This window comes from Lissotriton vulgaris, chromosome 9 (genome assembly GCF_964263255.1).
Source record: "Lissotriton vulgaris chromosome 9, aLisVul1.2, whole genome shotgun sequence".
NCBI lineage: Eukaryota > Metazoa > Chordata > Amphibia > Caudata > Salamandridae > Lissotriton > Lissotriton vulgaris.
Window position 1 is genome coordinate 448,672,227 of NC_141697.1, and position 14,474 is coordinate 448,686,700.

The following is a 14,474-nucleotide window of genomic DNA, read 5'->3' on the forward strand; positions in this document are numbered from 1 at the left end:
TAGAAATTCTCCAGGCTCCATTGGGTCTGTCAATTTAAGGTGTCTGAGGAATGTTATTAGTGCATATAGATGGGACTCTGCCCCAATAATTGGGGGCAATTTTAATAGCATATGTGAACCCCCAGAGTTACTTAAGGAGATGCCCAGGAAAAAAAATGATTATTGGAACAAAATGGATTTTGCAACTTCTCAGAGAAAAAAATCCCACGGACCTGTAACTAGCAGATATTTCTTTATCACTTGGACGTCTGTGCTTGTAATGGCCATACTCTTTCAGATATTGATTTCTTTTTTTGTGGCATGCGCTGAAGGATATGAAGGTACTAGGTAGACAAGAGAGTGACCATAATCCCTTAGCTACATATTTAAATTGATCTTTAATGATTGAGTTGCTTGAGGCTTCAAGTTCACAATCTGATTCTCTTGCTGTTTATAGTAATCACAAAAATATTAAATAGGCTAGCATCTGAGGCAACACAGCAGTTATGAACTACATGTCTGATGTAGTAAGAAAGACATTTGCAATTGCCAGTACTAATTTAGAGAATCCTTTGTTTTTTATGTGTATGCCCATAATATTGTTTCAGGATTTTAAAGCGTGTTTTTTAAAGAATGTTAGGACTGACAATGCACTTAAGTCTGTCAAAGAATGGTTTAATAGGGAATGCCGCCGTAGGAAGCTCGATCTTATAGGCACTATTAGATTGAGTGATAAAGGCGAAATAGTTATCTAGAGATGCATTTAAGACAGTGATTTGAGGGTCTAGATAATATTGGGCAGCAGGCTTTTGGGGTGATCTTCTAAAAGCCTTCTCTTCTAAAAACTTGAAATGTTTCGGGCAGCAGGATTTTCATAGGGTACATAATGGACCAATGAAACCAGAAATTCACATTCAGGCTGATGAATGGGTTATGTATTTTGGAGGTTTCTATGACGACCTCACATACTTTATTTATAGAATTAGATGCTACTCTTGACCATTCCCAGTCTAAAGTGACTGCTCCATGTGTGTTAAGAACTACTTTTACCTTACAGGATACAATGGAAGTTTTAGTAGCCCGGGAGGTGAGTAGCACCAGACTTAGATAGACCTTTCTAGGTCAGAGCCTGACATATAAAGCCCACTTATTAATGCTGTTTCTAACATTAGAGATGCAGGTGCCCCAATCTAAACATGGAGTGAAGTAGTGATTGTTCCAGTTCACAAGAAAGGATCTCGGGCAGATCCTACAGCTTAATTGATAGCCTAACAAAATATCTTTTGTAGGCCGGTTGCTGACAAATTACCAACGTGGCTACTACAAAAATATCATTAGCAAATACCAGGCTTGCTTTAGAGAAGATGTAAGTACAGTTGACCAAGTTTTTTCTTTCTTTCTGATAAAATGAAAGACTGTGGATCTTCTGGCGGGTAGTCTTTGTGTTTCCTTTCTTGACTTCTGTGCAGCTTTTGATATGGTCCCCAGGGGCAAGTTGTGGGAAGTTTTACAAGCCCTAGGAATCCTTATGGACATCTCAGACTTACTCAGATGATTACCTTCTGATAGCTATGCCCAATTCAGGTGGGGCTCCAATGGTGAACTTACTTCTAGAATTACAATAAAGAAAGGAGTTTGGCGGGTGCGTTTTGTCTCCTACCTTGCTCTTAATTTTTAGTAATGGATATTTAGATTTCTTATTACACTTTACTAAGATTCCCCTGTCTTGGAGGGAAATAAATTGCCAGCTCTCCTTTTTGCAGACAGCACTCTGCTGATGTAAAAAACTGTAAAAGGTCTGCAGGTTTTGCTAGAAATGTTTGTGTTTGTGTTTGTGTGATCCACTTATAGTTTAGAGTTAAAGACAAGAAAAACAAAATTAATGGTTTTCGACTATCTTGGAATTCGAATCCCTGACTGTAGTTCCTGGTCGAAACAAATTGATACCAATACTGTTTTTCTTAACCATAAGGCATTTTCTATAATCAATTTTCCTAAGAGAGCCACTAATCATCATGTCTCACCGGCCCCAGATGTACATGGAGCACAAGCAGTGAGTGCAGCTTCAGATGGCTCCAAGATATGGGGTCATCGCGACTCTCACAAACTTGAAAAAGTGGAAAATGTCATTCTCTGCACTTTTTTCACACTCCCCCACAGCCCCCTTATGCTACCAATTCGACTAGACTTGGCCCTGAAACCTATTGTAGATCATGTGAAATTGCAGCCAATATTTTACTGGGCTCGAGTTTGATTTATAGAAAATCTCTCACCCTATAGGGAGAGGGTAATAGATGTTTTTGAGAATTTGAGTCCATCTAGAATTCCTTGGTTGGGTTATGTAAAGGAGTCCTTTATCAAGTTGAAACTTACAGCCCATTGGCTACATACAAGCTCTTTGCCTGTCAATGCCAAACAAGTTGTAGATGGTAGATTTTTGTTCTGGAACCTCAGAAGACGTTTTTCTCTATCTTGCCTGGGTTGATTGATCAGTGATTTCCTTTTAATTAAATTGGACTACAAATGTGAGACTTTTTTAGATTTTATACAGCAAAGGTTAGCTAGAGCCCTCTATATAAAGTTAAGGTTGGAAACTTTACCACCAGCCTTCTTTTGCTGCAATTGGCAAGCTGAGGTTCAAATCTCCAGCACTTGTCAATCTTCTAAATCCCAGGATGAAATAGAAGGTCATATTTCATTTCTTTGTAAAGCATATAGCTAATCCAAATGGGTAAAACTACTTTGTAAACTACAGTACATGGAATAAGGCAGTATCTTGACACATTAATCATTTTCAAAACTAATGCAAACCCAACTGTTGTCTTTGCAGTAGCCAACTTTGTATACTCTGCTTGGCTCACTCGATGTAAAACCACTAAAGTGATTCTTAGACATGTTTCCTTTAAACAATTGCTTACAGACTTTCATACTCTGCATGGTCACACTTTACTGATGTGCATGAATGTGGTCATTTACTGGTCATTTTCCACTGGATTGCATTACAATAAATTGGTGCTTGGCAGAAAATAATGGAATAGCAACAATACAACCTATTTAATTTAACTGTTTTCAAAGAATTTCACAATTTGTTCTTTTGTTCCCTGTAATTTTAATGATATTTTATATTGCTTTTTATGTTTTTTTCAATGGATATTTATACGAAATGACAATAAATAAATTAATACATTCTAATCTGGGCCCAACCCCTTGGTAGCTATGACAAAGACAAGACAGGCTTCACTTAAGAAAATGTGTGAAAGTACTAAGCAGTAACAAAACTGTTGAGCGTCAAATACAACATAATAAAAAACCTGCAACTAATTTGGAAAAATCTAATACAATTTATTGAGAACATTTTGTAGGACCCCAATGTTGTAGCATCAGTAATGGGAGGTTTCAACTGAATGCCTAATAGATTTGTTCATATCTTGCCTCTTGTTGTGTGAGACTCACTGGATGATATTCTCAAGGCTCATTGGGCTGAGTAATTCCCAAATGGCCGTCACAGCCTTGCTTTATTGGGAAGCCTGACATGTGTTTGGGAGGAGACCCTCCCATTCAAAGCTCCAAGCCAGCAACAAAAAATCAAGGGCGCTTGAGGGATTGTAACTCCTGTCACTTCCGTGGCTCTTCTGGTCACCGCCTGATCATCGCACCCCATGCTCACTCCATCAGATGACTCCCCTCTGATAGAGCCTCACTGCATGAGGGGAATGCATTGCTGCGAGCAGATGTTAGAAAGAGGAAAAATACGTAGGTTCAGTTCTTGCTGCAGTGTGTGGGTGATCAAGCTTGGTGGGTCTGTAGTCTGCATTCTCTCCCCAATTATAACCTGTATCTGGCCTCTCGGTACTCCACCTCACTGCGCCTCTCAGGGGCATCATTTATTTCTTCGTGGCAGAGCAAGATCTTGCATTAAAGGGGCCCATTGTGTCAGGACATGTCTACATGGGTCCATGCCATAGCCACACCTCCAAAGTCCCAAAAAGTATAAACCCCAACTTTTCAGAGTTTCTAAAGCTGCCTCTCTTGGTTTCTTCTAATGCTATATATACCTTAGATACAGCACGTAGAGATCAGAACTCACAACAGCCGAGGTCACCAGCAGAGTCCTATTCAAGTTCATTTGCAACTGTTTAGCTAAGCACTTCAAGAAAAAGACTTTAATTTAAGAGAAATTCCACCTTGGATTGAACTAACATGTAAACCACAATCATACATCGAAAATACACATCATACTCGAAAATATATATCAACAGGAGAGAAACCCAACATAATTATAGACTTACAATAAATCATATAAAAACATTTTCTTTGTTTTCCATAATTGTAAACATTTATTAGTGATACAAATTAATAAAAACACAAATTTATATAACACAAGTGCAATAGATCCTAATAAAAAATGACAACAAGAGTCAACGGAGTGTGATATCTTAAAAAATCATCATAAAAACATTCATCAGATTGAATCTATTACTATAGAGTCATAACCACATAGGAAATTCCAGACTCAATAGTTCCTCGAATTTAAAACAACAAGGGCGTTGACGCGATTCGGTGTGCTGCCAAATGATGCACCACCTTCATCAGGACTTTCCAGGGTAAGTGTCTCGTTCTTAGATTTAGCACAAAGACATATCTATATATTATGGGGTTGAACTGGGTAAAAGCCAATAAAGGGAAGTATTTCCAATATCCACTTGGGTATTTAAAAAAGTGGATTCAATGTTATAATTACAAATAGATGCACATGATCTTTCAAGTACAGTGTGTCGGAGGAAGACAAAACTTTGTTTTCGGCCGTCTCCAAACTCATAAATACCTCCGTTGAGTGGGACTTGCTCCTCTCAATTTGTAGGATGTAGTCAGGTGACGGGCACCAAAGGCGCCTTTCAGTGTTGAGCTTTACTGAATCAAGATCCCGATACTTGGATTAAACCCATACAACAGTATCTATCAATACTTGTGGTCGGAACATGCAAAAATCGTCCCTTTAAGATGGATGTTGTCCAGAATAATAAAAACGATAAAAACGATCAGGTCCCCATGTACGGAAGGCCTCAATCTCAGAGTGTGTGTCTAAACAGACATCCACCGAGGTTTTTAAATGAACAAACTTCTCCTTCTACTTGTTGAGTCCCTGTTGCCGCACAGGTCAGCCAATTGACCCTGGCAGTTCACTTCTTAGTCCTGAGTACAAGTGGGAGGAGGTCCAGCCCTTCAGGTCTCCACACAGGTCTCTAACCGCAGGCCGAGTGCTCATCTGTTCTTCCTCAGATCCAATAAGTGTTGTACAGAGCTGTGAGTGAGGTACCACTTTTGTAGAATACAGTGGAAATAGCTTTAGTGGGCTAGTCAGTATAGGTACATGCCAAAATTAAATTCTCAGATGTACCAATTTGAAATATTAATGAACCTACCTTGTGAGCTAAAAGCCCCAATTCAGGTGTTGAAGTTATTATCTGAAAGTAGGGTCCTCTCCTCTTAAAAATTGAAGTTCCCCGCAGGTTTAAAAGATGCAGACGTCAGGCAACACAGGTAGGCCTAAAGTCATGTTTTTTTTGTCACTCTAGTGGATGTCACAATATGTGTTACAGTTTACAAATGACATTTAAGCTTCCATGCCATAAATATTTTTCCCTACACCACATGGTACGGCCTTACTGTAAATGTCAATTGGGGATTGACCACTTTTATCATGTTTTAGTGATCAGAGCACAAACACTGAAGCCTGGACAGTAGTGCTCCAATTTGCACAGTTCAAATACCAGGAATACCAGTCAGCAAAAAATGTGTGTGACCATGCACAAAAAGGCGCTTTATCACACTTTGCACTTCTTTATGCACATATCCTTTTTTCTATAAATGTTAACTCGCAGATTTGTGGGCATTCACAAACTTTTTCACAGCACATTCTCACTGTGCAAACATTAGGAGATGTATTCCTCTCAGAGACAAGAAAAATATTAGTATCCAGTAAGGGACAGGTACCAACATTTGTCAGTGAAAGAATACAGGATTCTCCAGGGAGACAACAATTCCACGTGTCAGCCTTTATATTGATTTCTGTCTATAATACTCTAATATCAAATTTGTTCTGGACTTCTTTTTGATTTAGCTCATAATTTTTTATTTTTTATTTAAATTATGTTGTCAATCTTTGTTTCCTCTCTCATTCTGCCTCTCCCAGCTCTCTGCAGTGACTATGACAATGTCAAGAATCTGGGGTAATTTACTCCTCCCTTATTAACCTGTCCTTCTTTCTGCACCCTATGGCAAACAGCCATTTCCGTCTAACTTTGGTTTGTCCAAGGCTTAGAGCGTCAAATTGCTGTTTCTGCACTCACTCGGTTGGTACCTGTATTTACTTTAGTGAGAAAACATTTTGGATTACTTCCTTTATTTTCTTTTAACAAATTAAGAGAGTGTAGCTTATGCGAAGTCACTTAAGTTGTGAGTTGCCATTGGCACACACATGCCAATTCTTCATATAGCAGACATCGAGGTGAATATGTAGGCATTTGCACTAAGAAAAATTCAACAACATGTTAGTGGTTTTGGTGAGAGGCAGTGCTCACAGCTGGTCCACAGAGTTGGTTTGAAGGTGAAAAGAAACTTATTTTTCATGTTTGTTGGGGATTAAAGCCTAAGTCTCCAGATCTCCGTTTCTGCGTTTATCTTTCAGTTTTGCCACTTGGAAAAAAAACAGATTTGCTTAAAATAGCAAACATCTTGTTCTATCAGTAAACACTGTCTTGGTTTGATATGGCAGTGCCATATACCTTTTCCTCCAAAAATGTTTACTGTATTCACGTCATTCCAAATCAAGCAGTCAGACTTGTCCTGGGCGCACAGAGATTTAGAGGAGCTACAATTCTGTAAGTCAAACTTAATTGACTTGTGATTAAGGAAGGAACAAACTTTAAGGTTTTACGTACGGTCCAAAAGGCAATGCTTTGAGTCACCCCACTTTACAACTCCTTTTGGCTTATCCATTCAGGGCACTAAGGTCCACTGCTCATTTTCATCTCAAAATTGCCAGGTACAAAAGAGTGACAATTGGGTTCAGGGAGTTCTCAGTCTTAGCATACTCGTTGTGGTATTAGCACCTTGTGTTGCTTTGATATATTAGGGAGGTACTACAATTTGAAAAATGTCTAACATTCTAGCTGTAGGTATCTGTCTGTAACTAGAAGACAGTCATTGGGAAAGTTGCTCAGCACCTTGAAACCCGATCCAAAAGAATATAAATGTAGATTATGTCCCATCACGAAAGTTTTTTCAAATTTAAGAGGAAACCACAGTACATTTCAATTTTAGTTTGTAAAACGGGGTCACTGCGTTTCACTGATTTCTCGACAGATGCTGATCACCTTGTGCCACTGTGTTGCATCATTCTATCCTCCCTGCCACAAGTCACATTCTGCTAGTGGGCATCTTTCTCTGCCCTCTGCTGCATATCAACCTGTGGTCTCCTATTGCACACCACCGTGCACGCTTCTGCTGCCTTCCACCTTATGGCCTGAGAGCACAACACCTGATATACCCTAATGGATATCTCCTGGTGCATATGTGCTTATGTACAACAGGCTCTACGGGTGCATTTATTCCCACATGCCCTGTGCTCCTGTGAGCATGTTGATTTTGGCAGTAGTTCACACCTAAGGCCACTTGTCCCTGTGCTGTATTACAACGCCCACAATCTAAAACAGAGGTTTACAATGTTTTACGGGTGCTATTGACGTGTTTAAACCCTTAAATAATGAGCAGTTAAGCTGTGTTAGATCTCCTGGTGGGATGTGTTAACAACAATCCTTGCTGTTGCTTATGCGTTTTGATATGACCTTGATTTTATGCTATTTTTTTATTATCACATAAACAACAATGAAAAGCGTGTCCAGCTTTTCAAGAAGAATCTATCAAAAAGCAAGGATTGTGTTACAGTACCATTAAAACTACCATGATTAATTTTGTTTGTAATGAAGTTTTATAAGAAACTTACCAGCAAGGCTGGTTTATCGCCTATGTTATCAAATCTTTGCTGGTGTCACATAACAGCCTGCTGTGCATAAATCTTTGGAATAAGGGAGAGATAAAACAAACAAATCATAGTTCCCAGACGAGGGAAGGTTGTGTGTGCAAGAGGACAAATAAAGTCATCTTGCTGATAAGGGGAGAAATCTACTGTAACACGAACACAGTCTACTGCTGTTAATGTCATACACGAGCCTGCAGTGCTTCACAATGTAATGGTTACAAATAATTTAAAAAACTGAACAATATAAACAACTTATTATCTGCTAGATTGTAAATCAAATGCTAAGTCTTCTTGGTTTTGGAGACTTTCAGTGCTCGGGCTAGAAAGATTATTGTGGTATATAATTTGCATGGTGACCGGGTGCAATGACAAAAGTCCTTGACAATCAAATACCTCTTTAAAATCGCAATAAAATAGAAGAGATTTAATAAAGATATGACACCCCGGGGTATATTGACAAGAATTGCGCTAAGCAGTTTTGACGCTGCTTAGCGGCAATTTCTTTACTGCTGCTGATCGCCAAATCCTAATGCTATGTTTGCGACGTATTCACAAGACGTCACCACATGACGTTAGGATCGGCTTACTGCTGGGAGAATTGTCGCTAACACTAGCATCAAAGCGATAGAAAAATACACATTAGCATTAAAAAACTGAAAGCCAGGCAATAAGCGGCAAAACAATTCATGTTAGTCAGCACAAAATCACTTTTCAGCATCTAGAAGCAAAAAGAGCTAACAAATACACCTCTAAGAAAAAGAAAAAAAACACTGGAATGTAAAATGAAGCAGCCAGGACCAAGTTCAGCACGGGTCAACAACTTCCCCACAAACCCCCCAACAGCCAAAAGTACCAGCCAGACTCCCAGGGGAACAGGAAATGCAGAATCAGGGCCTCATTTCTTAAAAGTGGCGTGTCGCTGGGGAAAATCAGTGATGCAGCACATTTAATTGCACCATACTTGCAATACCATGGTGAGAGGCGCCGGTGCTGTGGATTCGCTGCGACCTACCGTTGGTGGTGGGCAATCTCGGGCCTGAGCCTGAGTGTCACGGTGGTAGACACTGAGGTGTTGGTGATCACCCTTACCTGGTGGTGAAGTCTGGCAGGTTGCATGGAGCCATGTTGCTGACCTGTGTGAGAAGACTGCCTGGCGCCCCTTGGAGCTGTGGTCGGAAGAGGCGCCCCTGTGCACCGATGTGGGAACGTCTGCATTGCATAACACATGCCACCACTCCACCGGGGTGCCTGGTGGAGATTGCCGATGGTGGGCTGCCCCGTTCTGCATCACAGGCTGGAGGAAGTGGCACTGCCTGGACACTGTGGATGGTGAGGGCCCTGAGCTACGCCAAACTTGTGTGGCGGAATGCCTCAACCTTGTGCCTAAGAGGTCCCTGTTGCACCACCTGCCATCAGGAGTTTCCCCAGCGGACTCTGCAGTGACTGCTGTACCAAGGTGTGTTAAATCTGGCCTGGTTTAGGCTCCTGCTGGCTGAGTCACAGATTCAGAGAGAGTATTGTTAATTAAGCCCTGGGGTCCATGTCCAGGTGAGGAGAAGGTGGGATCGGGCGGAGGATGCCTGGGGGTCGTTTCGGGCCCAGGCTTATCACCTGTGGGTGGCACACACCATGCCCTGAGCAATCCCTGCGCTGCGGCGGACCCACATCGCTGATGTCACCACACTACACTCCACTTACTGGGTCTGGTCGCTGATATCGGCCGTTGGTGGTGGCGTGTGCCAGGGTCACATGGGTCAGTTCACAGTCAACTTCACCCTGGATTGCACAGATCATCTCAAGCTTACTGACAAGGTATGTGACATTGAACAAGATCTGTCCGAAGTCCACCCTATTACCCGGACCACAGCATTGAAGGTGGTGCATCTGCGCGAGGGAGCAGAAGGAGCTGATGCAGTGGCATATACTGAGACATGGTTGAGTGATCTACTGCCAGCAGGGGCACTCTCCCCATTCTTTGTTTAGGAGCATGCCCATTGCGTGCCAGCGAGCCATCTGCCACTGAGCACGGGTCCCAGACCCTTTCTCTTCCGCCTCTTACAGGGATCATGATGCTGCCCTGAGGGAGGTATGCAAACTGGGGGAGGTGAAAGTGGATAACACCACAGTACTTGGCGCCAGGACGCCCCTTTGCTGGGGCAGCTGTGCGCGGTATAAAAGCCAATAACATAACATAACATAACATGTCGTCTGGAGAGCTTTGAACCCAGATGCACATGTCTTTTCTTTTTATTCCTCGCCTGCATGACATCCATGTCCGCATTGATTGTATTGTGAGCTGCTCCCGGTTTGTCGACGTGTAGAAATCCTGGGGCACACACATTCAGATCACAACCTCCAGCTTCTCCAGCAGGAATGGGAAGATGCCAAACAAGCAATGCATATCTGATGCCTCTAACCCGCGGCGATGGAGGGCACTGCCACTGTGGACGTCTTTGAATCAAACAACGGCTCTGCTGCCACCAAGGAATGGGAAGCGTTCAAAATCACGATCAGGAAGCACTGCATGGGACTCATCTGCGGTGCTGCGCAAACAAATTGATGGTAAACTCATACGGATGAAGTACTCCCTCCTGAAGCTGGAGTCAGCCTCAATAACATACTTGAGCAGTAATCCGTGTTTGGCTGATGCGCAACATGAGCATGCAGACCTACTGGAGTGATTGCAATGCTGAACTCACATTCAGCGTTCATGCAGCTACGGACCAAGCAGGGCAGTTGCTTGCATGGCTGACCCATCAGGAGCAGGCACGGTACCCTATTTGCCTAAAAAAAATGGGTTGTGTACTGTCTGCGTGTCATACAATATGAGCAGAAGTAAAACTATCCTTTAATGTTTTAAAGGCTTGCTTGGCTTCCTCCGACCACACAAATGTAGTACCCTTCCTAAGTAACCTTGTGATAGATGTAATGATGTCCAAGAAGTGATCAATAAACCTTCTGTAAAACTTCGCAAAACCAAGAAAAGATTGTACTTCACGTACAGTACAAGGACTTGACCAATTCATTATGGCAGCAACTTTAGATGGGTCCATAAGAATTCCTTCTGGAGATATAACAAAACCCAGAAAGTTCACTTGAGTTGCATGAAAAGTACATTTGTCCAGTTTTGCAAAGAGATGGTTCTCTAGGAGATGTTGTACGATCTTTTTGATATGGGTAACATGTTCTTCTTTAGACCGTGAGTATATTAGTATATCATCGATATACATAATCACAAAAAGGTCAAGTTAGTATCTCGGGATCTCATTTCTGAAAAGCTGCAGGGGCATTTCATAAGCTGAATGGCATTACGCAATACTCATAGAGATCGAAGTTAGTGTGAAACGCAGTCTTCCACTTGTCTCCTGCACTAACACGGATCAAGTGGTAGGCACCACGGAGATTGAGCTTGGTAAATACCTTGGCTGCTCGCACCTGATCCAGAAGACAGAAATAAGAGGAAGTGAGTATTTATTGTTTATTGTCACCTTGTTGAGTTCTCTAGAGTCCAGACAAGCCCTCAAGCTGCCTTATTGTTTAGGCATGAAAAAGAGAGGAGATGGCACAGGTGAAGTGGAGTGTCTTATGAAGCCTTTCCGTAGCATGTCCTGAATGTATTCTTGAAGATACTTAGTCTCAGGCTCAGTTAGGGCATGGAACCGACTAACTAGTAATTCTGGTCCTGGAACTAGGTCTATCCTACAATCAAAGGATCTATGCAGAGGCAGTGCTATAGCTTTGGCTTAATCAAACACCTCCATGTATTTGGCATATTCCACTGGTAATGTGGGTGTGGTCAACGTTCCTATTACAGCACAGCACAGAGGTGCTTGCCACAAATGTATGTTGATACTTCGCACACCATTACTTCGCATGCTTTTAGTGCAATGTTTTTACTTAGCATAAACTATTACTTCGCAAGTTTTAACTGCGCATGCATTTATAATGCAAATGGTTATAAATGTACTATGGTTTATGCTAATTAAAAACATCACACTAAAATCATGCTTACACTACACTACCTTACACTACCCTACACTACACAAACACCACACCACTACCCTAAACCCTAAAAACACTCCGCCCAGCACAATCCTGCCCCTACCCCAAGCCGATCCCTACACTAAAACACTACCCTACACTACACAAACACCACAAACACCACAACACTACCCTAAACTCTAAACACTACCCTACACTACACTAACACCACATCATTACCCTAAAACATAAAACACTCCCCCAGCACGACCCTGTCCCTACCCCCAAGCCAGTCCCTACACTAAAACACTACCCTACACTACACAAACATCACACCACTACCCTAAAATTTAAAACACTCCCCCTAGCACAACCCTGTTCCTACCCCCAAGCCGATCCCTTCACTAAAACAATACCCTGCATGATCCCCATGACACTACTCTAAACCCTAAAATACTACCCTACACTACACAAACACAACACTACCCTAAACCCTACAACAGTGCCCCCAGCAAGACCCTGCCCCTACCCCCAGTCCTATCCTTACTCCCAAACACTACCCTGCACAACCCCCCTGACACTACCCTAAACCAAAATACACTACTCTACACTACAAAAAAACAACAACACTACCCTAAAACTAAAAAGACTACCCACTGCATGACCCTCCCCCTACCCTTAACCCTTAAATACTACACAGCCCCTCTTACCTCTCTCTCCTAGGTTCTCTCTTCTCCTTCAGCCGTGGTTTCTCTTCTCCGGGCTTCCAGCGTCAGTGGTGCATGTCGTTGTGTGGAAAAGAAAGCGTGTCCGTTTACACACAATGATGTTGCTTCACACGCGTTTGAATGCATACAATGTTCCAACTTGCGTAGTAAATGCTATGGGGTGTAACATCGCATGCATTGTAACACTTGCGAAGTAATGGTACGCAGACTAACATCCGCTTACTAATTGCTTTTTACCACTTGCTGCTGCACTGCTTCTTGATAGCAGTATAACATACAATATTGGGATCATAAAGTGACTTTTCTTGACATCCAATAGATATGAGGATTGTGTAGTTGTAACCAGGGTACTGACAAGATGGTCCGAAATTGGGTGTACCGATTAAGTCAAATCTAATCAATTCAGAATGTTCATTATCACATAACATTACTATATCAAATGTGTGATAGGTAATCAACACAGATGACAGCTCAGTACCATCTACTGCGCTTACACTTTCTGGTTGAGATTTAGGGAGGAATTCCACACCGAATGAAGTAGGAGATCCAGAAATTTTCCAGTTCTTCCGTAGTCTAACAGAATCACCAGTGATATTCTGTGCTGGGAGGGCAAGATTAAGGTAACTGATATTGTAAAATGTTTGGGCACCCGGTCTATAGTGTTAGCTAGATAATGAGAAATCTTATAAGTTGCTGAACTTGAAAGACTGATCTCCTGTTCTTTATAGTTTGCTAGTTTTCCGGCTATGTAGAATAACCGGCTTTCACAACAAGTGTCTTAAGTAGGGGTCTATGTTTAATGGGCCATTCTTTAGCATAATGTCCCCCTTTCCCACAATAAAGACAGAGGTTGAGCTTCCTTCTCTTGTCTCTCTCCTCTACTGACAGAGAACCACGAATACTACCAATCTGCATGGGTTCTCAAGCTTCTTTAACACCTTTTATATACATAAAGTACCCAGTAGCTCGTTATCACTGGCCTGCCTATGTGTGTGTCGAGCAAATAAACTCTGCATCTTGAACTTGGTAAAATTATACAGGATGGGATTATCGTTCTCTACCAATGATACTGCCCAAGTAGCAGCATTCCCCACTAGATATGAAATCACGAATGCGACTTTTGCCGCATCATCTGGAAAAGAAGCTGATCTACAGATAAACTGGAGATGGTATTGGCTCATAAAAATAGTATACTTAGCACTATCCCCATTAAATCTCTCCGGCATGGCTAGAGGTACTGGACTAGGCGTGACTCCTGTTAAGCTAACGGGTTGACGCGGAGGGAGGGACATGGAAATGTGCCGGCTGTATATAGCTCTTTTTTTTTTGTATTGTGTGCCTGCTGCTCGAGACTCGGCGTGTCTATGTGATTTAACTTGATCTAACTCCAGCAGTAAACGCTGAGTTCTGGTTGTAAGTTTACCACCACAGCAGCTAATTCATTCATTGTGGTATTTTGGGATTCCAAAGAAAGGGAGCTATCCATTAGTGGAGCAAACGTTGCCTCCTTGTCCATCTCAACTCAGGTGGAATACATTTGTGGGCTTGGCTTCCTATCAGGGCTTCACTCTTACTTTCAGAAGAGTTTGGTTCCACTGGAGTGAAGATGGACCCCCAATCCTCCAAAAGGTAGTGCCTAAATGAGTATATAGTGTAACTCAATCCCTCTTGGGAGAGAAGAGACCGAGGAATTGACCATGAGAGGAAGGAGGGAACTTCAACATTCTCTGCACTGCAAGGGTTTG